The sequence below is a fragment of the Lissotriton vulgaris genome, unplaced genomic scaffold (genome assembly GCF_964263255.1).
Source record: "Lissotriton vulgaris unplaced genomic scaffold, aLisVul1.2 SCAFFOLD_2625, whole genome shotgun sequence".
NCBI lineage: Eukaryota > Metazoa > Chordata > Amphibia > Caudata > Salamandridae > Lissotriton > Lissotriton vulgaris.
In genome coordinates this window covers 191,417-217,563 of record NW_028241728.1, presented here as the reverse complement: position 1 = coordinate 217,563, position 26,147 = coordinate 191,417, and the positions used below count along the sequence as shown (strand labels likewise).

General features: G+C 44.2%; 1 long non-coding RNA gene across 1 annotated transcript in view; it reads left to right on the top strand.

The window, feature by feature from the left end:
- The first annotated feature begins 2,914 nt into the window (after positions 1–2,914).
- LOC147670581 (uncharacterized) overlaps positions 2,915–26,147 on the top strand; it is a 140,695-nt gene continuing 117,462 nt past the window's right edge. The window contains exons 1-2 of the long non-coding RNA XR_015303653.1: positions 2,915–3,122; positions 5,530–5,738. This is a non-coding gene — a long non-coding RNA (uncharacterized LOC147670581). The remainder of the gene's footprint in view (positions 3,123–5,529; positions 5,739–26,147) is intronic.

Here is a 26,147-nt window from a genome sequence, read left to right as displayed (position 1 = left end):
TACGTCGACAGTCCAGGGGTATCCAAGGAAAGATTTTTGCCAGAAGTTTGAGTATTGCAAAGCCCTTGCCCCAGAGTGATCGTATGTGGTCCTTCATGGACAGGGCGTCGTCCATGATGATGCCTAGATTTCTGGCGTGCTGTTTTGGGGTGGGGGCTGATCCCAGTGAAGGTGGCCACCATGTGGCGTTCCATGTAAGTTTTGCTCCCCTGAACAGGAGTATCTCCGATTTGCCGGCATTTAGTTTTAAGCAGTGTTGTGCATCCATTGGGCCATTTCAGAGAGACAGCTGTGTAGCTTTTTCTTTGTTGTCTCCGGCCCTTCATCCATTGTCACCATCAGCTGTGTGTCATCGGCATAGGAGCATATGCCGATGCCCCACTTTCTTCCGATGTCAGCCAGAGATGAAATATAGACATTGAAGAGAGTGGGGCTCAGCGAGGCCCCCTGTGGGACCCCACAGCCGATGGGATAGGGTTTTGAGTAAAACTGGCCCATATGCACTGCCTGGGTACGATTGCTGAGGAAAGATCTAATCCAATTTAATGCTGTAGATTGCACTCCTTTACTCCGGAGTGTGTTTAGTAGGCAATCGTGTGATACCGTGTCAAACGCCGCTGACAGGTCAAGCAGTATCAGAGCCACTGATCCACCTTGATCTGTGGTGCATCTCATACTGTCCGACACTGCCAGCAACGTTGCCTCTGTGCTATTATTGGCTCTAAAGCCGGTCTGGGAGGGATCCAGGAGTGAGTTATTTTCCAGATACTGGGACAGTTGTGTGTTAGAAAAATTAATTAATGTGGCACATCACCCCTGATAGCACCAAGCCCAAGGTAATGTAATGTCACTTCCTTTGATTTCATGGGATCCAAAGGTCATGTGATGTCACTTTCTGTATTTTCATTAGGTCAAATGCCTTGTGATGTCACTTCCTGCGACATCATTGAGGTTGGTCAAAGGGCTGGTGAGGTCACTTCCTGTGATGTCACTAAGCTAAAGTTTGTGTGATGTCACTTCCTATGATATCAGGCAGGGGTCACATGGCATGTGATGTCACTTCCGCTACCCCAGGCATTTTGATGAATTGACGTCCATGACTAATAGGCCTGCTTGTCAGTTTGACCAACATATATCACTGCTGCTACCACTGGCAATGGTTGATAACTTGTTCATGTTACAAGAATTGTACTGCAGTATTAAATTAGTGTACTTGACAGCAATCTTTGATTGTAATGCAGATGTTTGCATTTCTTGTGCTCCTAGATTGCCTGTCAGTGTGAGGAACATCTATTTGATACTAATAATAATACCTTCACTGTCCCAGATGACATATTATTGCATGTTAAAACTCAATACCCCATGATTTGGAATTTAACCGGTGCTTTCATTATTGCCTATTCCGAATTAAGCCCTCCAAAATGTGGTAAAAGATACCGATGCTGATGCTTTCTAAACCCTGTACAGCAGCGGTTCTTAACCTTCCCACTTCTGTGGATCCCCAATGAATTACTACAGGAAGCCGATGAGCCCCGCCTAACCAAATTCTATGATTTGATCCACAAAACATAAGGCAATGATGAATAAACAAGTATACATTAAACAAATACACAAATTATGATTTTTTTTAATTCACAAATATATTAAAATGTAACTTTTAATGGCAAGGTTGAAGTTTTTGAAATTTTTATTTTATTCCTAAAAAAAATGACAGCAATATGCTATACTTCAGCATTTCAAGTTTTTTTTCTTCCTAATTCTTGAACTCTATTTGTCTGCACATACAACGCCGCTCAATTGAGGCCACTAAACGTCCATATTAGCTTCTATTTGCTGTACTTGCATTGCTATAATAAATAAAAATTAGGATACCAACTCAATTTTTAGATTCCAATTTCAAATTCCTACACATTTAAAGTGTTTTAAAATGTACAACTTTTTTATGTGTGTGTGATTTATTAAACTGGTAATTTTGTATTTAATTTCATAAATTCTGTTTGCATTGCGGTTCTATTAAATAAAAGTTATTACAAGTGTAATAGACATGTATCTTATTTTTGCAGTATAAACTCTCTGTTTTCACTCCTTGAATAACCGTGGGCTAGGAATATCCGGCCCAGATATATAACTATGCCAGAGATTTCGCGGCACTTGCCATTTTTTTGTTGACAAGCTGAGTAGATGGCTACTATGCAACACAATTTGAACGACTCGGATGGCATTTAGGACGACCTCAAAATATTAAATAAATAAAACTGAAAGTAACGCAAATGTGTATTAGAGTTACAATGTTCTAACTGCATGGCTTTTCCTGCCGCCACATCCTAAGTTTGGAAGAAAATCATAACGAAACGAAATTTCGAAGTGCATCGTATTCTCTTCTCCTCAGCCATTCGAACAGTTAGTTCCCTACTTCTGGGTCAGGGTTGAATGTAATTTGGTGACGTTTTGGCTCTTTCAACCACAAAGTAATGACCCCAGCTGTCCAGAAGTTCCCATGACTGGGGCGACTTTTTTTTTTTTTTTTCATGACTGGGGCGACTTATGCACATTACAGCTCCCCTTGCCCCCTTTGTCCCTAAATAACTCGGATCAAGACTACAAAATGTATGACCCACCATCGACAACCTATCAGCTGGAAGGAAACGTGTTTTTATTAGCTGTGAAAAAAGTGTAGCGACCAATGATTGGATGGGAACACTCTTCTTTGAGAATTGGCTGAGATTATTTCTGTCAACTATTCACTGGCTGCTGACGACAGCAGACTGCATTACGATCAAGCACTGGTTGGAAAAGCTCTTTGTCAGCCTGCAATTGGCTATATGGGCCAGCGACAGTTCTCAGTGTCATGGCATTGGCCGTTGGGTTGCTCATCAGTTGGTCATTGGTTGTAATGTTCGGGAGCCAGCACGTGCCCCTGGCACAGTATGTAGCACTGCACGTCCTATGTAGGGGCGGGATTTGACGACGCAAGTGCGGCGATGTTGACTGTTTACTGAGTTGATTGACTGGTCTGTGAGGAAGCCCGCGGCCTGGGAGCTTGCCAGTCTCTGTGTGAGCGATTAGCCGAACCGTAGGATACCGGAAAATGCAAGGGATTCGGATGAATTATGCTAGCTTTGGTGAGTAGATGCGTCGCCAAGTACGAGTTAGTGCAAAATGATACGAAATGTGTCACGCAGCAGTTCAGTGACGCGATCTGTAGCCCGGGAGCCACCCGGTCTGTGCGTTCGTCATGATAGCGTCACCTCCTGCTCCCTGCCCTGCTGCTCCCGATCTACGAGACTCCCCGCCCGGACGTGGGCGCTCTACCCTCCGCCCCCGAGTCCCGCCCTCTGTGAGGCAGCCCGACGCCCTGTAACTACCCCCGTCTGTCCAGAGTTGTGGCCGAGCTCCGCGGCTCTCCTTCCTGCTCCGCTCCCGGGATCCTCGCCGCTGGTCTGCGCTGTTGTTCGGTGCTGCGGTGAGTGCCACTCTCACCTGCTCGGCACCCAACAGGGCTCTGAGATGGAGCCTTCTCGGTCGCTTGTGATTTAACCCGATCGGTTTCACTTTGGTGTTTACTGTCAAGGCTTGCGTAAACTGAAAATGAAGGGACATCTACTCTCTAATTCCCAGCTACGCATTTCATTGGTACGCTGTCACGCTCTGTCCCACTAACATCAGTCATCTTCATTTAACTATCTTTTCACATGTATAGCATTCGCATTACTTCTTAACAAATGTCGTTTGTATTTTTAGTTAGTTTGGATTATATTGCCCTCTAGCCTCACGAAATGTATAGCTTCGCCATGGATCGTGACGGCAGGGAAAACGCCACCGAGCTTCCCCCAAAGACTCACTTTTTTTCCCTCACACTGTGCCACACTGCTCTGTGGTCTTTGTTATTGTGTCAAGTGTTATAGTCACGTTTGTAGTCTAGCCAAAGTAAACAATCACTGTGATGCAGTAAGTGTGTTATTGGTACTGATGCAGCAAGTGCGGCTCCGTTTGTTAGCGCCTCTCGAAGTTATTTACCTTTTGCACACCGAAGGCCCCCGACCTCTATTTTATTAGATCGATACTAACCGAGGATGCTCCTGTAATAGGATCCCACGCCTCCCAGTGCTATAGACTTAAGTTCGTCAAACAAGTACCATGGAATTGTAGGTCATTATACTCCATGAAGGTCATTACTGTATCCTCTACGCCAGTGAACCAGTACATACTTTTAAAACTAATTTTTTCCCGTAACTCTGCTTTAGTTAAGCTTTCAGTTTTACTCTTTATCCGTGATTCTCAGTCAGGAGACGCAGCAGGTCCCCGGAAGAGACGACCTGATAGCTCCGTGTTCTCCTTCTCCATGGTGCTACTTGCCGACTGTTCTCCTTTCTGGGTTTGTTTTTTTGTTTCCACATCATCCCAGATTTAAACAAGCACTGGCAAAGCAAACAGGTCTGACTTTCCCCAGCTCATGAAAGCATATGCCACAAACAAAAAGGAAAATGTGTTGTCAATTGAGCATGGCTGTTCGTGCTTAGAATATATATATTTTTAAATGAAAAAGTAACACTCAAGCAGTTTTACTAACCTATATTTTTTTCGAACAAGCTTTTTTAGTTGCACCCTGCATTTTATTACCCACGGAGACGCCACCTAACCATCCACTCAAATCGTTGACAGCTAAAATGTTTCCTACTTTGTGGTACATACTTTAAAACGGAACGCAAGTAAAATAAACAGCGCATAGTTAACGTAATATAGAAGGCACATACTGAGCCAGCGTGGCAACTTTGGAAGAAGGTACCAATTTTAGGTGAATGTGAACAACATGCCCATGCTTTGTGCAATCTCTCAACGTGAAGGGTGCCGATGGGTAAAATAAGCTGACTCATTGCCCCAAGCAGTAGGTATGCTGTAGTGGGTGAAAACAAAATGTGAGTGACAATTTAACAGATTAATGAAGCCTGCTGACCCAAATTCCCTCGAAGTTTGTATATTATGTATACTTTTTTGTTGTTGTAAATTAATAGTCTGGCGAAATAGCAAAAGCTGTCTACAAGGTAACACCTAAATAAAAAACTATATTATATATGGGGAGGGATTTAAAGATGGCAGCCTGGACCCCACTCTTGACTATTACTACCCTGTTATATCTGATTTTAAGGCCTCCATAGGTGACCTGACTGAGCTTGGTTCTTACTCTGCTCTGTACTCTCTTAGACAAACATAGTCACGCGAAAACACAGGTCCTAGAGATTAGAGAAGACCGCTATTGACTCTCAAAGTGAAATCCTAGGCAGGGCTAAAAGCAGGGACCTCTGGGACAGGGGTTCACCAGCATTCCTAGAAGATCTAAGCTCTAAAAGTATGTGCATGTAGTTATTCTGATGTAGGCTTGCTGGTGTATGACACTGCACATGTTGTAGTACGAGCATGCTAATATACAACACCCATGCCTTCACGAAAATGTTCTCATGCAGACATTGCACAAATAAGTCTCTAACATTTTGATCTAAACAGTAACACTGCTTTTTTGCTTTCTGGTAGGTGTAAGCTAACTGGCCCACAGAGTAGAATACTGATACCCTGGTGCTGCTGTCTTCTGTCAGCCAGCTCTGCTGAGGAACCAAACACGTCGTCATCCACAAACCGCATTAACTACAAATAGTACCTTCGCCAACACACTGAAATGCTATGCTGAAGGACCATCTATATTGATACTGCCTAGACTGTGGGGACTTCAGTTGCTGTATCTGGTAGGTCAAGAAATAATCTACTTTGGGTTGGGTCTTGGAGGTGTCGGCAGTTATAATGGAGACCAAGCTCTGGGCTGGCTTAATTCAGGTCTTTGTGTGGAGGAATACCTTGTGTGCTTTCTTGTATGACTTAGATGACTTTGGGTGTTGATACACCTCCCACACTTCATGGCTGGTCATTTCCCCCACCACTTAGGTTAGTAGTAGAGAAACTTGTTTTTTTATCACAGAAAATGAGATCACTAGGGCGAACATGAGCATCAGAGCTTTGGTAAATTCCGGTTAAAATCTCAACAAGATGATTTGTCTGCTACATTTCTGACACTGTTGTAATTAGTACACCTTAGTTTGGTAAATGGAAAGCCATTTTTTTAAACCACAGGCAATCCTCTTTATTTTTGTTGCATGGGGTTATAATGGATGCACTGGTGTGTAGTGGAAGATTACTGCACTGAAATGAGCTCATAATCCCCACATTTTAGACTTTCTCCCTATGTGACTTGTCACATAGATATTGATCCTGTTGAACATTTCAGTTTTTGTACTGTTCCACCCGAATGACTTCTGACAACTATGCAGTACGGTACATGACGTTGTCAGGAGTTCTTAATGTGCAAGGGTGGTATCTTACTTTTGTGCACTGGTTGGCTACTCCTGCACATTTCTCCTAATAGGCAGCTCTATACACCATATAACCAAGATTATGTTTCAGATGCATGCTGGGCGTCACTGGCAGGTGCTGCCTTTTCTCTTTGCTTATGGCCCCTTACAATTGTTTTCCCAATCAAATTTTACTTTTGCCACAGAAATTTTGATTAGAAACGTATGTTCATCAGAAATAATATGCATGTTTTTTTTTTGCCAGTATTTTAGGCCAAGTTTATAGCTTATTTTTTTCATTCTCTTTTATGCACTCAAGGCTACAGAAAGGTTTTTCAAATGAGATGGCATGCTGATGCGAATATAAAACTAGCATTTGCAAAGCCAATAGGTATGGGCTTGGCAATTGTAGATTTTTTTTTCCTGCAAACATATTCAATAGGTTTTTAGTAGTATAAAGGTAATAACATAATTCTTGCCTCCTGGAATATCTGTGGCCTTGCTTCGAAGGTTACAGATTAAACATGGGGCGTTTTTATCCATAACTTTGACATACTCTGTCTCCAAGAGACGTGGCCAATAAACGAGATACATCTGGATGTATATAAAACTTTCCATATTCATGCAATACGGTCAGTCCATGAAAGACACAAGGGGGCATCTGTGTGTACATATCTAACATGCTGAAGGTAAAGGATATTAAGATGTTGAAAAGTACTGCTTACTATCAAATGATTACCATCTGTCTGTCCTCATTGGTAAAGTTGTTGGTTGTAAACTTTTACAATAATATTGATAAAGTAAATTTTGTGAATGTCACAAACTGTTTTAATGCAGATTTAAATAGTCTAAGTTTTTCTAAAGGGAGTGATATGATTATGATATGGGGGGGGGGATTTTAATATTAGTGTTTGTAATAACATTGACTGTGGCTACGATGATTACGAACACGTAGAAAACGGTCATTCAAAGCATTTTATTCACACCGATAGAGGGGACAACTTTAATGAAATAATGGCTAACTATGGCCTGGGCTTTGTTAATTTGATGTGTTCCCCAAATACGAACTTTGATCCCACATATGTAGGAAGAGGTTGTAAATCAGTGATCGATTTCATTATTATACCTACACGATATGCTGATAGGGTGACAAAGTTTAGGATCCATCTAAATGGTCTAAGTGATTACCTGCCACTCAGTATGAACCTAGCAGCATTTGAGGAAAAAGCCCCCACCACTATAGAGAGCCTGGCATGGTCACAAGAGATGTTCGCCCGCCAAAATGGCTATTCCTTGCGATGGGGGAAAAAAAGATCCGACCGTTTTAAGTAGTAAAATCATACCCAGGGCCCTAACTCCGATCTTAATGTGTCGAGGAGAAGATACTCCCCATGATGCCACCTTAAAAGCCTTCAAACAGATCACATATGAGGTACAGAATATACTGTCCGCCCCAAATAAGAAGCCGCACAATAGGAAAACAAGCATTTGCAATGCAATGGTCTCGGCATCATTAAAGGTAGAGCAATTGGCATTGCTCATGACATTTCTTTTTTTTTTAAATCATAAATAAATGGCATTGTCATTTACATTGCCAATACACACCACTCTGCACCTGCACTCACTACTCTGCACTCACTACTTTGCACACTCACTACTCTGCACTCACTACTCTGCACTCTGCACTCACTACTCTGCACTCTGCACTCACTACTCTGCACTCACTACTCTGCACTCACTACTCTGCACTCACTACTCTGCACTCACTACTCTGCACTCACTACTCTGCACTCACTACTCTGCACTCACTACTCTGCACTCACTACTCTGCACTCACTACTCTGCACTCACTACTCTGCACTCACTACTCTGCACTCACTACTCTGCACTCTGCACTCACTACTCTGCACTCACTACTCTGCACTCACTACTCTGCACTCTGCACTCACTACTCTGCACTCACTACTCTGCACTCACTACTCTGCACTCACTACTCTGCAGTGACTGAAGACAGCGCGGAGTGAGGCTGTTGGTGAGCGAGTCCAATCAGAGAGCTTGATATGGAGTGAGCCCAGTGGTGAGTGAGCATGGCAGTGAGTGAGCACACAGCGTGAGCCTCCGACGGAGTAAACCTGCCAGCGGGAATGATTCAATCTGAGTTGGGCTGCTGGCGGGAGGGGGCAGCAGTTCATGAAAGCCCTGTGGGGAGTGTTGGCTTTCTGTGTGGACGCCCAGTGCCTCTTTTCACTATGTTAAATGCATTTTTAGGTGTTACTGAAAATGTGCAATGACTTTATTGAAGATGGTGTATGCATGTAGTTCTAAATACCATTAAAGATCCGCTCGGAGCTGGCAGGGGGCGCTGGTAGCAGGGAGTGCCCGAGCGGGACTCCCACAGACTGCGCCGCGGGGTGCCCTCCGGTGCCCGCAGGGTCGCATCCTGACCGGCCGCCGCGTGATTGGAGGGCGCGCTGTGCGCAGTGTGGTGCTGGCAGCCGTGTCCGTGGTCACTCCCTGCGTGTCTGGGCAGCAGCCGTTCTCCACCTCCGTGTGTCTGGCGGCTGGGCCTGGCACAGAGCGGGCTTCCCCAGAGGGAGTCCCCATTCCTGGAGAGGGAGGGCAGGACGCGGGTGGGGCAGGGTCACTGTGAGTGTGAACAGGTCAGCGCCTCCCTGCAGCCTCGCAGATTAATTAAAGAGTGCTAATCGGGCTCAGCAGACAGTTGGCAAGGGGAGCCTGGCAGAGAGTGCCCGCCTGTCACGGCGTGTGAGGGCTTCCAGACACTGCATTCTGGAGCTGGGCACCACGGGTATGGACACTGCCAGCCTAGGCGAGCCTGTCCATCCCACTGCTCGTGATCGCTTCCAGACACTGAGTTCTATGTGAGAGCAGGGGCGCTGCTGGGAATGGCGCAGCAGGCGCGGTAGCACCGGGGTCCGTGGAATCCTCGCTACGTCACTGAGCCGCGCAATACTGGCGGCAGTGGCGTGCATTCACCAGGGTATTCCGCGCTGAGAAGTACTGGGGTGCCCTGGAGCAGGGCGGCGGAGGGGGCACGGGCGGAAGTGAGGAGGGTGCTGGCAGTGAGTACTGAGTGTGCGGCCTGGCGGTCCAGCTGTGTGGTTTCACATCGCCCGCTGCACTGGTCTCTGTGCTGGCGCTGGTTAACTGCAGTGGCGCGTGGGTTATGGCAATGTGCAACGCGAGGTGTTGAATTATTGGCTTAATAGTGGCCTGAGCTCATACTGGTGCACACGAGGCCGCACTGCACTACACTGCAAGCCGATCCTGGAAACATGCAGTGCGCAGCTGCACGGCGGTGAATTTATTATTGATAAAGGACGAGGTGTGATGCATGTACTCCTTGTTGTGGAAGAAGACAGCTTTCCTGTGCACGTGCTCAGTGGTGTACAATCAGCGCTTTAAACTCTGAGGCACTGTCAGGCACTGAGTATGTGCACTTCTTTCATTCGCAGTGAGCGAGCCTGCACTTCTTTGATTTGCAGGGAGAGAGCATGCACTTGTTTCATTTGCAGGGAGAGAGCCTGCACTTCTTTCATTTGCAGGGAGAGAGCCTGCACTTCATTCATTTGCAGGGAGAGAGCATGCACTACACACACACTTGGATCGACAAGCTTTTATACCCAACGAGCTGCAAGCGAAACCTAACGTGGGGCGGGACTGAGAAAACGAAACCTATCGTGGGGCGGGACTTCCGTTTTGTGAAGCCCGCGCCCACGGAGTGCCTGGAGGAGCACCGAGGGAGAGCCCCGCGGTCGGAGGGCCTTTGACCGGTGAGCGGAGCGGAGCGGAGGGGGGGGGGGAGAGAGAGAATGCCTGTATGTCTGCGTGTCCGGAGGGCCTTTGACCGGTGAGCGGAGCGGGGGGGGGGGGGGAGAGAATGCCTGTATGTCTGCGTGTGTGTGCGCGACGGCGGAGGGGTGGGGGGCGGGGTGCGACGGCGGAGGGGAGGGGTGCGACAACGGAGGGGTGGGGGGGATGCTCGGTGCACGTGTGTGTGTGTATGCATGCGCCGCTGGGTTCGCTGTATGTGTGGGTGCGTGCGTGCATGAGCGCTCGTGTGTGTCTGTCGCTGTTTCTGCGCATGCGCGTGTGGTGTAGCTGCTTCCCAGGAGACAGCAGCTGAGCGCGTTCGCGAGCGCGTGGCCAGCGGAAATCGCCTCCAGAGAGGCAAAGCGCGCGACAGACCCTGTCTCCTGGGAAGCATCGTCCCTGACATAAGATCTCGGCGGAGACGCGCTTACGCGCGTCTTTTAGCCGAGACCTAAAAATGGGTGGTTCGAAAGGAAATGTACAAAGACCCATACCCGCCTTAAGGTAGCCCTCAGCAAGCCATTAAGGGATTATGTAGAAATTAAAAATTGTAGGAAGGCCTACAGCCAAGCCAGGAAAAGCTGCAAAAAGGAAATAAAGGAGCAGGCGTGGAATATCTATACGAATCCGCTCAGCGTAGAGATTCAGTCTTTTTGGCAAGCAGTGAATGTCCCTTTCTTTGTTAACAAGGAGAGGGCATGGGTAGAAGTTGCAATCTACGATAATACCTGGGTCAACTTCTTTTCTAAAGTCTATAGTAATGAGGTGGACGACCCCGTAAGCAACCAAGACCTCGTGGAGGCGTTTGAAGGCGAACTAGCTCAATTCCCGATAGACATCGAGATTTCCCACGAGGAAGTATTAATGGCTATTAATTCAAGCAAAGGAAGTAAAGCCCTGGGCCCGGATGGGATACCTATCGATCTATTTAAAACAACCACTGATCTCTGGGCCCCTCTCCTTACTCGTGTTCTTGAGGCATGTTGCTCAATAGGATTTTTAAAAACTTGGTCAGAATCAATTATAATACCGATCTTTAAAAAAGGTGCTCGGGGAAAGTCCCTCTAGCTATAGACCAATTTCGCTCTTGGACTCCCTAATGAAAGTCTAGGGAAGGGTGGTGTTAAATAAACTCCATAACTGGGCAGAGGCATATAACATTCTGAGCCCTGTCCAGTATGGCTTTAGGGAAGGGATGGGTACTGTAGAACAGGTGTTACATTTCACCTTAATACAAGGAAAATACACCCAAGCTAAATCAGGTCGCCTGTATGCAGTATTTGTCGACCTTACGGCCGCCTTCGACTGTGTAGATCACAATAAGTTATGGCAAACCCTGGAGGAGATAAGGGTAGAACCCGCAATAGTGCAATTTTTAAAACCACTATATATGGGAGCCACCGCGAAGGTAAGATATGACCTTAAGGGAGAGTGCACCAAGCCATTCCGCGTGGAGAAGGCTGTAAGGCAAGGCTGCGTCTTGGCCCCGTTCCTCTTCTCCATTTATACCAACGCGTTGGAAGACGAACTGGGGGGAAAAGGAAGAGACTCACCAAGATATGACAGCACCCTTCTCTACGCGGATGACGCGGTGCCAAGATAGGTTTACAGAGAGCGCTTTCCACATACATAGAGTTCATGGCTAGCAGGGGCCTAAAGCTTAACGCCAAGAAAACCCTTGTGATGACGTGTGGGAAAGGCGGGAATAAATGTACAAATCTGGTAGTAGGTGATGACAGAATTGGATCTACTAATACATTTTCCTATCTTGGAATACTTATCGAAGAATCAGGATCATGGGCCCCGCGGTCAAGAGCAGGACTCTCCTGTTTAAACGCTCGACTGCCACGCTAATGAATTTTGCTCAAAGGCTCGGAAAAAGACCTCCAGAGATTTTATTAAAAATGTATGTTGCAAAATGCAGAAGCATAGCAATTTTATGAAGCAGGTATCTGGGGTTTTTACAATGTAGCCCCCCTACAAGTAGTTGAAAATGCTTTTTTAAGGTTTATTTTAGTGGTCCCACAGAGTACCTCCGTTTTTAATTGCCATAGTGAACTGGACCTGAACATATCACAGATCTCATTAAAACTCAGCCAATCTTATTATGGCACAGAGTCTGGTCTTCGCCTTCCTTGGGTCTAAACCGAGAAATTATCAAGGACATAATGCTTCTGGATTTTGCCGGAAACATACTGTGGTTAAACTATATAAAAAACCTGGCAAATGACTTAATATACCAGAATTATATGTAAACCCAGAGATGATTTCATCTTTATCTAGAAAAGAACTGAAAACATTATGTATTAACCACTTTGAATTACTTAGGTTATCTGGGGAAATCAATAAGAAAACCGTGACACATCAAATGACCCTAACTTGTTATACCATGCAACCTTACTTGGCTTTTTGTTTAAAGGGTTTCAATAGATTTGTTCTTTCCAGGCTGAGATTTGAGACCTTTCATTGCCTTGTAACATTTCCAACTAAAAATGACTGGTCGAGAAACTTGGCCCTATGCCCATGTGATAATCTTTCCCTGCAAACTACCATCCACGTGGTATTATTCTGCAAATACTATGCTAGGGAACACAGAAGATGGGTTAAGCCGCTTCTGAAATAGGGAGCATGGCGTCAATACCGTCCAGCATTTTTATTCTTGCAGCAGTTGGAGAACGAATATTGTATTGGTACCATGATTGGTTTTTTAAAGAGCATCATGAGGAAACGGAACACTATTATATGTTAACTAATGTTGGGGGTGAAAGGTTTTATCAATATTTGGAACAATTAAAAAAAAAAATGAGATTAAGTATGTATTTTGTTTACATTTTAATGCTGCTTTTATGATTTTTTTTTTGCATGTATAAAGCAATTTCTGATTCTGAACATAATTCTTTTGAATATAATACATGGTAGGTTGGTGTCTGGACTTACTGTGAAGCCTTTTAACCTACTATAGTGCTGGGATTTCTGAAAAGGGTAAAAAGTCCTGAGATTGGAGAGGGCAACAGCCCAATTGAACAACTATAATTTGACTTGGCCCGTGCCATACAGTGCATGGTTTGTGGGGCTAAGGGTACACTATGAATTCAATATCTCATTAAAAAATGGCATTATGATAAAAAAACAATTACAAAGGAATGTTCCTTTCGTAAAGCTTTTAAAAAAGTGAGATACACTTCTACCTGAGGAAGTGAGTGGGAGTAATAGAACGCTTACCCTAAAAAAAAGGCAATAATTGCAGAGGGCCATAGCAGGGAAAGTATGAGTGTAGCCTTGGGTCAGGAGAAAAGAGTGAAAACAAGTATGTGTGCAGTTTAAAAGCGCTATGACGTATAAAAAAAAGGGCAAGGATGCAATATGCGGAACCAGCACAGAGCAATTTAATAACGAGTTGGAATGCAAATTAAAGAGTGAGCAGTGGCTAACCTCAAAGATGTATGAAGCTTCTCCTGCAGTGTTCAGCTAACCGTGAATCCTGATTACAATTTTATTGTTACATTTTTGCTTTATTGTTCATGAAGAGATTAAGTAAGCAGTGGGCTGTAATTATTATCCCATTTCGATAGAATATTGAGTCTGTTCCATGAATGTCTGTCAAAGGTTTTATGCTGCTGTATATTATGCAGTAGGAGTACCCAAACATGTAATCCATATAGATGTAATACGTTTTATTCTGGGAATACATAAGCTCTTTATAATGAAGCAAAACATCCACTTTTTCTTTTCTCTTTACCTGTTTCCTGTTGAAACTATCCTTACTTCAACTTTTGAAGTTTTGTCTCTGATGTGTAGTTTATGTATTCGAGATGAGGCAACTTCACCTTTGCCCATAACGTTTTGCAATCGGTTAAAGGAGTATGTGGCTAAATCTCGCCGCTTGAATGAGAAGAATGCTGCATGGAGTCATTTTTTTTTTCTTCAAATTTGGTTTTACCTTGACGAGGCCGTGCTACGCTTTATATACCATGCTTGCAAAAGGAAAAGGCGCTATCGTCTGTGGTGCATACTTATGTGGATTTGATGCCTTGTTCAGACTAATGACTCGAAAGGACCATTTGCTGCATTACAGGAGGAGCAGGGTCATTACGAAGGCCGCAGCTGCTACATTGTGGAGGCTCTAGTGTAGTTCTGTTTTTGTTTTCTTTGTATATTTTGCTGCTGATGTGTTGACAGAAGCTTTGTTCACGTGCTAAATTGAAATATATACAGCAGACTCGTCTCCTGGAATCATGAGTTTTTCAAGAGCGGCTTTGTCGTGGGCTTTGAGGAAACAGTTTATGTAGCATTTTAATGACGTGTTTGGAAATCGACTATAGATAAAAGGGGCTGTTTCATTTATGACAGAAATCCCGTAGCGCACAGCCAGAGGAATGCTATACAATTTTTACAGTTCAAAGATAAATATCATTTTTAAATGCTTCAACGCCTTACCGTGTGAATGCAATTGAAGATTGAGTGTGACAACATAATTTTCACTTTTGCCAAGTCAGCTATGTACACGTTTTAAGTGCATGGAGATTTAAACATGTTCACCGTTTTGCCACCGTCCACGTACGTTGTTTTTAAGAAGGTTGGAAATTGCTAACTCGATTTTACTCTTTGCTAGGGTTAAGTATTAATCCTCGCACGTTTCTACAATCGTTGCAAACGTTTTCCTGTTTCTGCTGGTAGATGGTGGCGAATCTCTTGTAATGCAAAACTGTAAAAACACTTGAGCATATGGAGCCTTCCAGAAAAAGATGTGCCTAGTCAGCTGTGATTCCATTGTGCGGAAGCAGGCAAGATCTGCTTCTCTCTCGGGAATTTCAGTCATGATGCTGGGGTGCATGTGTCTGTAGCCGTTACTACCTTCTAATTTGAGCATTTGTATTTCCCATGTTATTTACGTCATATAGAGTGGATTTCTTTATTCACCGTTGTTTATGAAGTGCTTTTGGTGTGCTGGTTTTCACTAAAGTTCCCAGTGTCTGTTTGTCATGAACATCATGTTATATGCAAATAGCAGCTAATAAGAAAATGTGTATATGATGATCTCCAGGGTGCTATTGTAGAAATCATTAACATTTAAATGCTTCTGTAGCCAAGGGTTTTTACGTTTTAAAGGACGGTGCATGGATGCTTCTCTGTGCATACAACAGTGTGCGTTGCATGATGAAGTAAACTATTTATGATGGCATACTGTATAAGTTCACTATAGAGGAGGATATTTATTTGTTGCTGGTGGTAGGACCTGTATATTGTAATTAAAATATGTGGTCAATTGAACAGATTATTACCAAAGGGTATGTGGGTGCCTGTTCATTCACTGATTCATTTAGATCTGCCTCTGGTGTGAGTAGGTCACAATTAAAATAAATCTCAGAGTAAGTAAAATGTTTTCAAACATTAACAGTACTTCAAGGCGCAGTGAGCGCATCCAGCCAAAGCAGTATTTAAACTGAACTAAAATAGAGGCTTACATGCATACACTGTTTGGACAATGTCATGCTTACTGTGCCCATGGGTTTTAATAAAAATAAAAAGCAAGCAGGACTTCCTCCTAAAAATGCTGACTCAAAATTGAATGATAACTTCTATTACTTTGGACGTTATATTTATTCACTGTCTAATGATTTGGAATGTCGATCAGAACTGAATTACTTTTTTGGAATTATAAACAACAATATTTATAATATATCCTTTGCAATGGAACATAGTCAAGAAAGAATTGTGTTCTTGGATGTTGAGCGTTATAGAAGTGGATTTAAAATTAACAGTAGAATGTACAGGAAGGCAACAGCTTACAATTCTTTGTTGCATACAGGTAGTTCACATCCGAGATGTCAATTCAATTCAGTTCCTTTTGGAGAGATGATCAGAGCAAGACGAAATTGTAGTGAAGATTTAGAATTTTGAAATACTTTGACAGATATAGAACAGAGATTTTTAATACGAGGTTATGATGGAGATGTAATCTTGAAAGCTAGAAGGAGGTCTCAGAAGTTAAAATGAAGTGAACCCCATAAAAACGTTAGACTTGACAAGGAAGAAGTAAACCCCAGTGAGATTGGTTCCAGGTTTACATTCCGGCTCTCATAAGTTGTATAATATACCCGGACGGCAATGGTCCCTACTTAAGTAAGATCGGACACTGCAACCTTTTTATTACAGATTAGCCAAGTATTACTTATCGGAAAGGGAGGACATTATGAAATATGGTGAGCCCCAGTTATCCTAAAATACAACCGACAAATGAAACCTGGTTACACAGATTATCTAAAGGCTCATATAGATGTGGTATTTGCAGTATGTGAACATTTCCTGTAAATGGTATTACTGAATTTGAGTATATTAACTCGCACAAATTGGCTATACGTACACATATTGATTGCACAACTAAAGTTGTTGTTTTTGCCATTATCTTTAAATGTGGCAAGTTCTATTTTGACAGTACCATCAGATCACTGAAATATCGTATTTCGGAGCACTTTAAAGCTTTGAAAGAATTGAATGAATGGTATCCCACTGCAATACATGCTCAGGATATTCATTTGAGTTTTAGATTTCATGGACTTGAATCTATACCAGTTGATACGAGGGGCTGTAACCGTGAACTTGGGCTCAGACTATGTGAAGCCCGATGGATAATGAAGTGACATGCAGTTGACAAGGGTTAGAATATAGACCATGAATTTCAATATTTCTTGGGTACAAAAATCCATGTGGAGCTTACTAACGCCTCTTAATCTAATTTTCATTCCTCTCTTTAAGGACTAATATGCCATGCTCACAATCAGTTTGGTTTGAATATTTGAAGACTGACTATGCTATAGTAGCTGACTGATATATATATACTTTTACTGTAATATTTAGACTGTGTTAATGTTATTGTGATGGTCGTGGAATATACCTATTATTTCGGTTCAATAGTTTACTAAATTGATAAAGGATATAAAACAAATATATAGCCTAGCATTTACTTATGTTAGTGACAACAATAGCCAGCTGGTCCAGGATTTAAATAACATGGTCTTGGGGTCTGTCCTGAATTAAGGCGATATTAAACGCTGATACAGGATGCCTTTGGCAATATTAGTACGAGATACCACGAATATGGTACGTTATATGCAATCTTCGGTTTTTATTTACAACCGTACAGTTGATTAATAATTTAACATTTACCCTTGTTTATGGTATGATGCTTGTTTTCATTACTAACATGACAATAGATATTATTTGCATAGGTGGCTCCGATAGGAGTACACTTCCAGTTTTTTTGGTCTTTGGTTTTGTTTTTTGGCGTTGTTTTTGATACGATCATATTAGTGAGAAATAATTAATATTTATTGGTACCTTTTATGGGACCGGCATTAAATTCAAGACCATTTCAATTGATGGGTTATAGAGGGTGCCTTTTATTTTTAATTGTTGTCCTCTTCCGTTGTCTGTCTATTTACGATATGTATAAAAGGACATTAAAGATGGTGCTGATGCATTAGGCAGTTTGTGCGAGGAGTTCCTCTCCTGGTTTCTGTTATGATTTACAGGTGAGAAAGAACTAATACGTTACATAAACCTGTGGATGTTTATGTACCATTACGGGACAATTATCTTATTTTAGATAATTCCTAGATGGGTTAGATGTAATGGATCAGATTAAATGATGTCTAGAGATACTTGAATTGTGTATTGATCGATTTATATGTAGTGAGTTGAATATTAGGTAGGTGTGGAACTTAATAAAACATCTACTGATCCATTGGCCAGGTTGCTTCATAAATCTACTTCTCCTGTAACAAAATCCGCTTGTCCTGTTTGTGCCATGTAAGGCAATGGCAAATTATAGCAGCAATCTCATTATATAAGAGGTTTGAAATAGCCTCTCTGATTATGCCAGGATTCCTTCAATAGTAGGTTTGAAAACTAGAAATTCCTTTATCTTGCCACGTTTCCGCAGATCTACATACTGGGGCTGAAGGTAAGGTGATAACCAGTTCCAGGGTTGGAATGCCCCTTTAAGTCTGTGTAAACCTACTAACTTACATGTTTTAAGGTTTCTCACCAACTCTTCTCTAATCTTTTCCCATACTGAGAAAGGTTGGACATTTACTCCTGACAATGGCAGACATAAAACTTCTTCCAGGGTTGGGGAAAAAAGTGGTTGGAGAGAAAGTGAACGCGCAAATGATCAGACGTTTAGCATTAGCAAATATACACCTACATGTTTGCTCATGCTAAAATGCAGTTCACAAATATTTTTCTAGGAGTAATATTTCTTGGCCTACTTAAGTAAAGTTGTGTGAATTCACAAAAGCTGTATATCTGTACTTAATGTATGACATGGGTGCACTTTTGAGACTTTATTTAATAATTGGCCCCTTAATTAGGTCTGGCGTTAACCAATGCCTTATGCGTTTAATAAAATTATGTCTCTCTCTATCTGCTAGCTTCACTTTGAGTGACAACATTCTGTTCTTTCACAAGGAGCATATCGACAGTCATTTTGTTCAGTGCCAGGAACTACTGTGCAATGTGTGCTTTTTAAAACCAAAACAATTTTAGCTTTTGCCTCTGTTTGTTATAATGGTGAGGACCCAGCAGCCCCCACACCAATACGGTTTTACAAAAACCATGGCAAACGAGTCCCGCATTAACTAAACCAAAAGGCTGACCAACAATTTCAGACCTAGCTTTTCCAATGCTTGTTTATTTTTGTTTCCCATAATCTTATTTAAACTAGTTACACTGATTTTCCATTATGAATATTTTGGGAAAACTAGCATATATCAACACATTTTACTTAATGATTCTTCAAAGAAATGGTGGCTAAAATGTTACAGTAGTTTAGCAAAATGTTTTTGCATTTTTTTTGTGAACATTTTATTTTGAAAGCAAAGAATCCTCAATCTTGCTTTCACGCTTCCGCAAATATATGCATCTAATTATAGAGCATTCTGGGAGCATTATACATAACTGGTAAACAATGAAAGTGTGTACACATTTTCATACTGGAACCACTGTCAGTAGTGTAATCTGAGCTTACAACATTTACTTAGAGCGCTCACCATAATAAAGTCTTCGCATTAATGAACCATGAATAGAAGTTTGAACAGCATTAACACATGGACAGAAATATTACCTTTACTGCAAGCAATGCCTTTCCCTGATCCATATTGTGGTACTGTAAACTGGCAGCCAAAGGGTTTGGCTGTAGGGGGTTGGAGGAGTGTGGCTCAATGGTTAGAGCGGCAGACCCTGATGCAGAGTTCTGGTCCGGGACCAGGGTTCAATTCCCGCCTCGGCGGGTCTTGGGCTCATAATTCCTCGGACCTGATTTCTCGCCTCGGTGCCTATTCTAATCATGGGTCCCACGCTGCAACTCTGGGCAATAGCTTGCTTAACCTCCACACCGGCCCCAACAGCGCTGTGGATGCCTGGCTTCACCCTGGGGGTGCCCAGGAGTGGACACTTCACAGGGAAAGCCAGGAGGGGTTCCACAGCGGTATGAGTAATAGCGCCAGGAAACCGCTTGGTGACAGTGCGCTCTACAAATACCTTGACATGTACATTTATTTACATTTTGGTCCTACTTGTCCCAAGGACAAAATACACATGAAAACTTGTTGCCGGTGACCCCAAACAATATGTCCTGGGCGTCGGGCTATAGGAATTCCACATCCCTGCTATTGGGTTACTTGGATACAATGAAAAATCGATTATATTAGAGAAAATATTTTCTATTAATGTTTTTACCCTCCATATTGGCTGGTGGTCATGAAATTAGGTAGGATTTAATATTAGTATTTTAATTTCTAATATTACAATTATTATTTGGATTATTAACGTAATTATATTTCCAGTTTATTACACAGTGAAAAACTTGACTGTTATACTGTATGCAGAATTACAAATTAATGATAACTGATGTGTTAGGTGAGTCTTTATCTCTAATCTCAACATGGTGAGGTTTGACATGTCCTGTTCGGTGAGTAGGGAACGTTTTATGGGGAATTTTTATTTAGTCGCATCTTGTCTTTTAAACATTTTTTTTTATTTCAAACTCACAATATTATGGTGTTAGACTTGTCATGCCTTTCTACGCATGATTAAAATTGTTTTCATCTGTTTCCCTTGTATTGACTTTACTTGCACTTTAATTTTGAATTGCTCAGAATTGCAAATAGCTGGTGATTTAAATGGCACATGGAGAATTTTACAACGAACAATTCAAGGTGTTACTTAGGAGCTATTTCTTTTGCCTTTGGTTGTTTACACTAGCTATTTCTTTTGCCTTTGGTTGTTTACACTATGAGGACTATCATTGAATATTGTGGATTGAATGTAAAAATGCTAAGATTATTTATAATTGTTTTGTAGCCCTGATGAAGTCCAGTGGTATAATTCCCTCAGATGAAACCTGCGTTGGCTGCATTTTCTTTTGGATTTTGGATGCTTTACAGTTCTAAACAAACCAGGAAATATAGGGGGGACTGCATTTAGTTTTGGAAGTTGGGTGCTTTGGAATTACAAACAAAACCGGGAAATAAGTGGACATTTTATCTACAACGATTTGTGGACACTTTTATATTTTAGTATTAAATGTTTTTATTGACAAAAATACAGTAGAGCTGAAAAAGGGCTGCTGTCCAGTCCGCCGACCAACCAACGGACTGGCATGAAGGGGTGGTACTATACAATTGACATAGCATGGGGAACCATTGTTACACACAGCAAGTCGCCTACAACCCAGTATGGGCCGGCTATGTCATAAACAAGATGAGGACATTAGGCGTCCCCTCATATGTCGTCAGTCCTGCAACTTTGAGGAGGTGTAGGTCCTTCACCTTTGCCAAGCACCCTGGGTCCACCCAACCTCCCCTCCGGAACAGGCCTGCTGCCATGTCGCCCTTCAGCCAGCCTAGGTCACGTTGCACCTCAGTCCGATGAAATAAACAGAGAAAGGAACCTCCCCAACCAACCCCTTCCCCACCCGGAACCCAACGAACCCCCACCCGCCCCCTCAGCCCTCTCCACCCTTCCCTGACCCCCATGGTCCATGGTCCTCGTCTACTCTCCCTGTCGACCTCACCCAACCTTTGGATCCAAGCCTACCTCCTTTCTCTCCCCCTCCGGTCACAGTCAACCTCAACAATCGCAGATATTTAGGACATGTACCTCAATAAACTCAGAAGCCAATAAAGACAAGAATGGCTGCCACAGTTCTGCATAGCGAGCCCCCTCTCCTGCTCTAGACAACAAAAGCTTTTCCATGCCTAGTACCATCCAAAGGCAGTGAAGCCAGCCCCGGTAGGTAGGAATTTGCGCCGAACGCCAATGCGCCAGTATATTCTGCATTGCGGACCCCAACGCGATGGCAATCAGGCGACCTTTCCGAGACAATGGATAGGTCAGTGCGTTAGGAAGCCCCAGGAGGTCATAGGAGGGAAAGCGTGGGATTTCTGTGTCAAAGTGAGTGTCTATATCCGCTAAGATCTGACCCCAGTATTCCTGCAGGAACTTACACTCCCAGAGTACTTTAACTAATGTGCCAACCTGACCGCAGCCATGCCAACATAGGGGGTCTTTGTCACTGTCCATCTCATACAGGCGTTCAGGGGTGTAGTACCAGTAGGTCGCTACCTTCATGAGAGTGTCAGTAAGTCCTATGTGGTAGGCCGAGTGGCGCGCCCTGTAGCATATCCCCTCCCACTCCTTGTGTGTAAGGGACCTCCCCAGCTCCCGCTCCCATCGCGCCCTGCCTGAGTTATAGGTGTACATGTGTTTGTGCATGAGCATTGTATAGAGATCCGAGATCAGCTGTTTATCTGTGGTGCCGGTGATCCACCAAAGCTCGAAAGACGTCAAGCGTCCATTCGCCGAGGATCTCACATCGACATTGAGCGCCCAATGCCTGACCTGCAGATATCGGAGACTTTCGGATTCCGGCAGACCGAACTCCTGACGGAACTGCAGGAAAGGCACAACACCGTCCGGGCCGTAGACATGATAGAGAGCGCGACAACCGTCAGGCTTCCAACGTGCGAAGACCCTTTCGTCCATCCCCGGCTAAAAGTCCGGATTCCCCACAAAGGGGGTGAGGGGCAATGGGAGGGTAGTGAGGTCATGGCTGACCCCCACATGGTCCCAGATCTCCAGCGGTACTCGCGTAATAAAGGACGCATAGAGATTAGGGGGCCTGTGTTCCTGACGCATAAAGGGAATCGCCTGCAGGGTTCTCCCTGCGACGGCCTGGTCCTGGAACAACCAGTGCTTCCCGGACTCCCATCTAACCCACTCCACCAGGAAGCGTTATTGGGTCCCTTGAAAATACGTTGCCAGGTCCGGAATCCCTATCCTGCCTTGTTCTGGTGCCAACATTGCTATCCGCAGCTTCATGCGTGGCTTCCTCCCATTCCATATAAACTGCTACAATTCCGACTGCATCAGTTTTATCCAGCCCCGCGGGGGGGACAAGGGGGATCGTGCGGAAGAGGTATAATATTTGAGGGAGGACCGTCATCTTGACAGCCGCTACCCTACACAGCCAGGACAGCGGGTAATATTTCCACTGTCCCAGTTCGCGCCTAATTTTCTGTCTCAACTGGGAATAGTTGATATCTACTGAGGTCGTCCGGGAAGCAGCCAGCTGTATCCCAAGGTACGGTACCGCTTCTGAGGCTTACTGGATGGGAAATGCTGCCTGCAGACAGGAGCGAGTGGTTGCCTCCAGCGACAAGTCAAGGGCCACCGACTTGGTCATGTTAACTTTGAAGCCCGAGACCCGTCCGAATTTCGCGAGGTCGTCGAAGCACGCGGGGAGGGAGTCTCTGGGGCTGGCAAGCGATATCAACACATCATCGGCATACAGGCTTATGGCATGGACGTCGCCCCCAAACTTGATTCCCTGCACTCTCGGGTCCAACCGCAGCAGTTGTGCAAGAGGCTCCATATAAAGGGCGAACAGGAGGGGGGACAACTGGCAGCCCTGTCTGGTGCCTCGTTCGATCCCAAACCGGGGAGACATGCATCCATTGACTTGGACCGTGGCTGAGGGGGACTTAAAGCAATTTATCACCCGGGTCCGGAATTTTGGGCCCATTCCGGCCTTCACTAGCACCCTCTCTCGGTAGGGCCAGTGCACCCTATCAAATGCCTTCTCGGCATCGATGGCCAACATCATGTATTCGCCCTCCGTACGAGCGGCTTTTTCGAGGAGGAGGAAGGCCCTTTTGGTATTATCAAAGGTCTGGCATTCCCGAATGAATCCGGACTGATCCGGATCAACCAGTCCCCCCATGTACGGACCCAAGCGTGAGGCGAGGATCCCGGTATAAAGCTTAAGGTCCACGTTTAGGAGAGAGATAGGTCTGTACGCTCCACACTCCGTGTGGTCCTTGCCCGGTTTGGGTATCCCAGTGATAGACGCCTCTAGCAGGTCTCCTGGTATCGCCCCCTCCTCCGTGAAGGAGGTGAAGAGTCGAGCAAGCAGCGGGGCCACTTGGGCACAGAATGTTTTGTAACAGCTTGCCGGGAAGCAGTCAGGGCCAGGAGCTTTAGCTATCTTGAGGCGAGAGATGGCCGAGATAACCTCCTCCGGACGAATGTCTCTCTCCAGGCATTCCATCTGGTCCTGCGTCAGAGCCGGCAGGGGAATAGCAGCCAAGAAGTCCGCTTCTGCCGTTGGCATCGGCGGGTCAGCAGAGTATAACTCTGCATAAAATGAGCTGAAGGCCCTGACTATAGCATGATCTCCAGTCACCTGTATTCCATCCATCCCTCTTATCTCCTGCACCTCCCGTCTCCGTGTGACTTAACATAATTTATGCGCCAGTAGGCGCCCACATCTGTCTGAAAAAATAAAGTGAGGAGGGTCAGAAGGGAATATTTAACGACCAAGGCAGCTCAAGCCCCTACAACTACTGAAAAAAACAAAGAAGAGTTACCTGGTCCACAAGGTTGTTTGTGTGTTGTGTCACGCAAAAAAGACCGTTAGACCAACATATCACCACTATGATAACACTGGGTTAGAAAAATTCCCATCAGCCCACCCTTATGGTGGAATATCGTCATGTGGGATGCATATCATAAATCCAGATCTCACCCAACGCACCTGGTGATGATGCAGAGATGGATTTTGAAAATACTCTTCCAGACCACAGTGTTTCACAAGTAGTACTGATGGAGTGCAGTGCTAGTGAAAAAAGAGTGAAATGTAAATAAAATTGGCTACTTGGACAAAAAATGTGTTTATTAGGTATTGTCCCAGGGTCAAAGTTTAAAAACAACGCCTAATAGTCTTAAAGAATGACTATATAACGGCGCAGTGCATTGAGGTCGACATGTTTCAGCTTGAATGGACAATGTGTCCAAGCTTTCTTCAGGACCAGATGATAATAGCGACTGCAATTTGTGAAAATTAAACTAGAATTAGTGCATTGATATAATGGATTACTCCTACCAGATACTTTGAGCCCAAATGTTCTCTGGTGATTATCCAATTATTCATTTTTCTCCCAGCATTCTGTGGGAGATCGCCTCACCTCACCCGGCACCCACTCGGGGAGAAGGAGGCCCCGCGCTGTCCGTCGGTACCTCTTAGGCCAGCGTCCGAGCAGGAGTGGAGCCCACATCTGTCCCCACCTGTGTATTATGCATGACGCAATCGCAAGGCCGCAAGTTGCTGACGCGCCGCTTTTAATTGCTGCCATATTCTCGGGGCCCCCATCCTCCTATGTATCTGTTCCAACTACCTGTTCTGTTGCGTAAATTCGTCTCGCTTGTTCCGACGTTCCACATTCTCCGCCGTCGAGATGGAGATGAACTCCCCCCTAAAGACAGCCTTAAAAGCGGCCCACTGTGTAGCCAACGTGGTGTCAGCATTGCTGTTATGGGAAAGGTAGTCCGCTATTGCACGCTGAATCTTAGAGACTACCTCTTTCCTGTACAGCAATGACTCCCGAAGTCGCCAGACCCTACGTGAGCGCAGCGCTGCAGGCACAGAGAGGACCGCTGTAACTGGGAGAGACAGGGCACCAGTATGCTTAGTTTTGGACCCTTATTCAACCTCAATTAGAATTGCGTTATATTTAGCAAGCAAACATCATACCTTAGTAGGCGGAAGAGAAAAAACAGACGCCATAAAGTGGGACCCGAATACTCTTACGACTTTTTTTCTATTTTTCTACAAAAAGACATGACGGGCGATCTTAGTATCATGTTCCGCGTTAACTATAGGCGTTACATTTACTTCAACACACGTCTATGGCTCTTACCAGTAAACGTGTCTTAACCTCCTTCTCTCATTCTCTCGGCCGCGTAGCATGAATCTGCATCGCGTACCGCTGGGCGCGCTGTATTCATGTCATTACACATGCCGCTGGGAATTGTAGTTCTCCAGGGGCTCATGTTGGGGATTGTAGTCTTGAAGAATGATATTATTGTGCTGCAGTGATTTTAGAGGCTACACATATCTTTATTATTCAAATTGGGCGCTAGACGGGAACGGACGCTGGCTCTGACAGGTTTTCACCGCAATTTTCCTAAAACTCACTATGCACCGTGCGGTGCGCATTCACGCTGCGTCCGTGGCAACAAGGAAGTGTATTTCTTTAACAGTACATACTGGGGATTGTAGTCTTTGTGCGCAGCGCTACTCTGCCACTAATAGCTTTGTTATTATAACTTTCAGACGCTAAGCAGAAACGATCGCTGGCTTATATTCATTTGTCAGCCTGATGACCGTGTTTACAAGGCTCTACCCACGGTTTCTTAACCTATGACATTATTCAACAGTATGTACATTTTTCAAAACCGAAGTTTACGTCTTAAACATATTATCACAAAACATCCTTCCAGGATCCAGTTTCTTTTTCTTATAACACATTCCCTGGCCACATGCAGCATCTCAATACTTCGAGTATTCTCCTCGCAAGTCAATATCTCCTATTAGTATTCCTCTCACTCATTGCTTATCACAGCAAAGTTTTACCA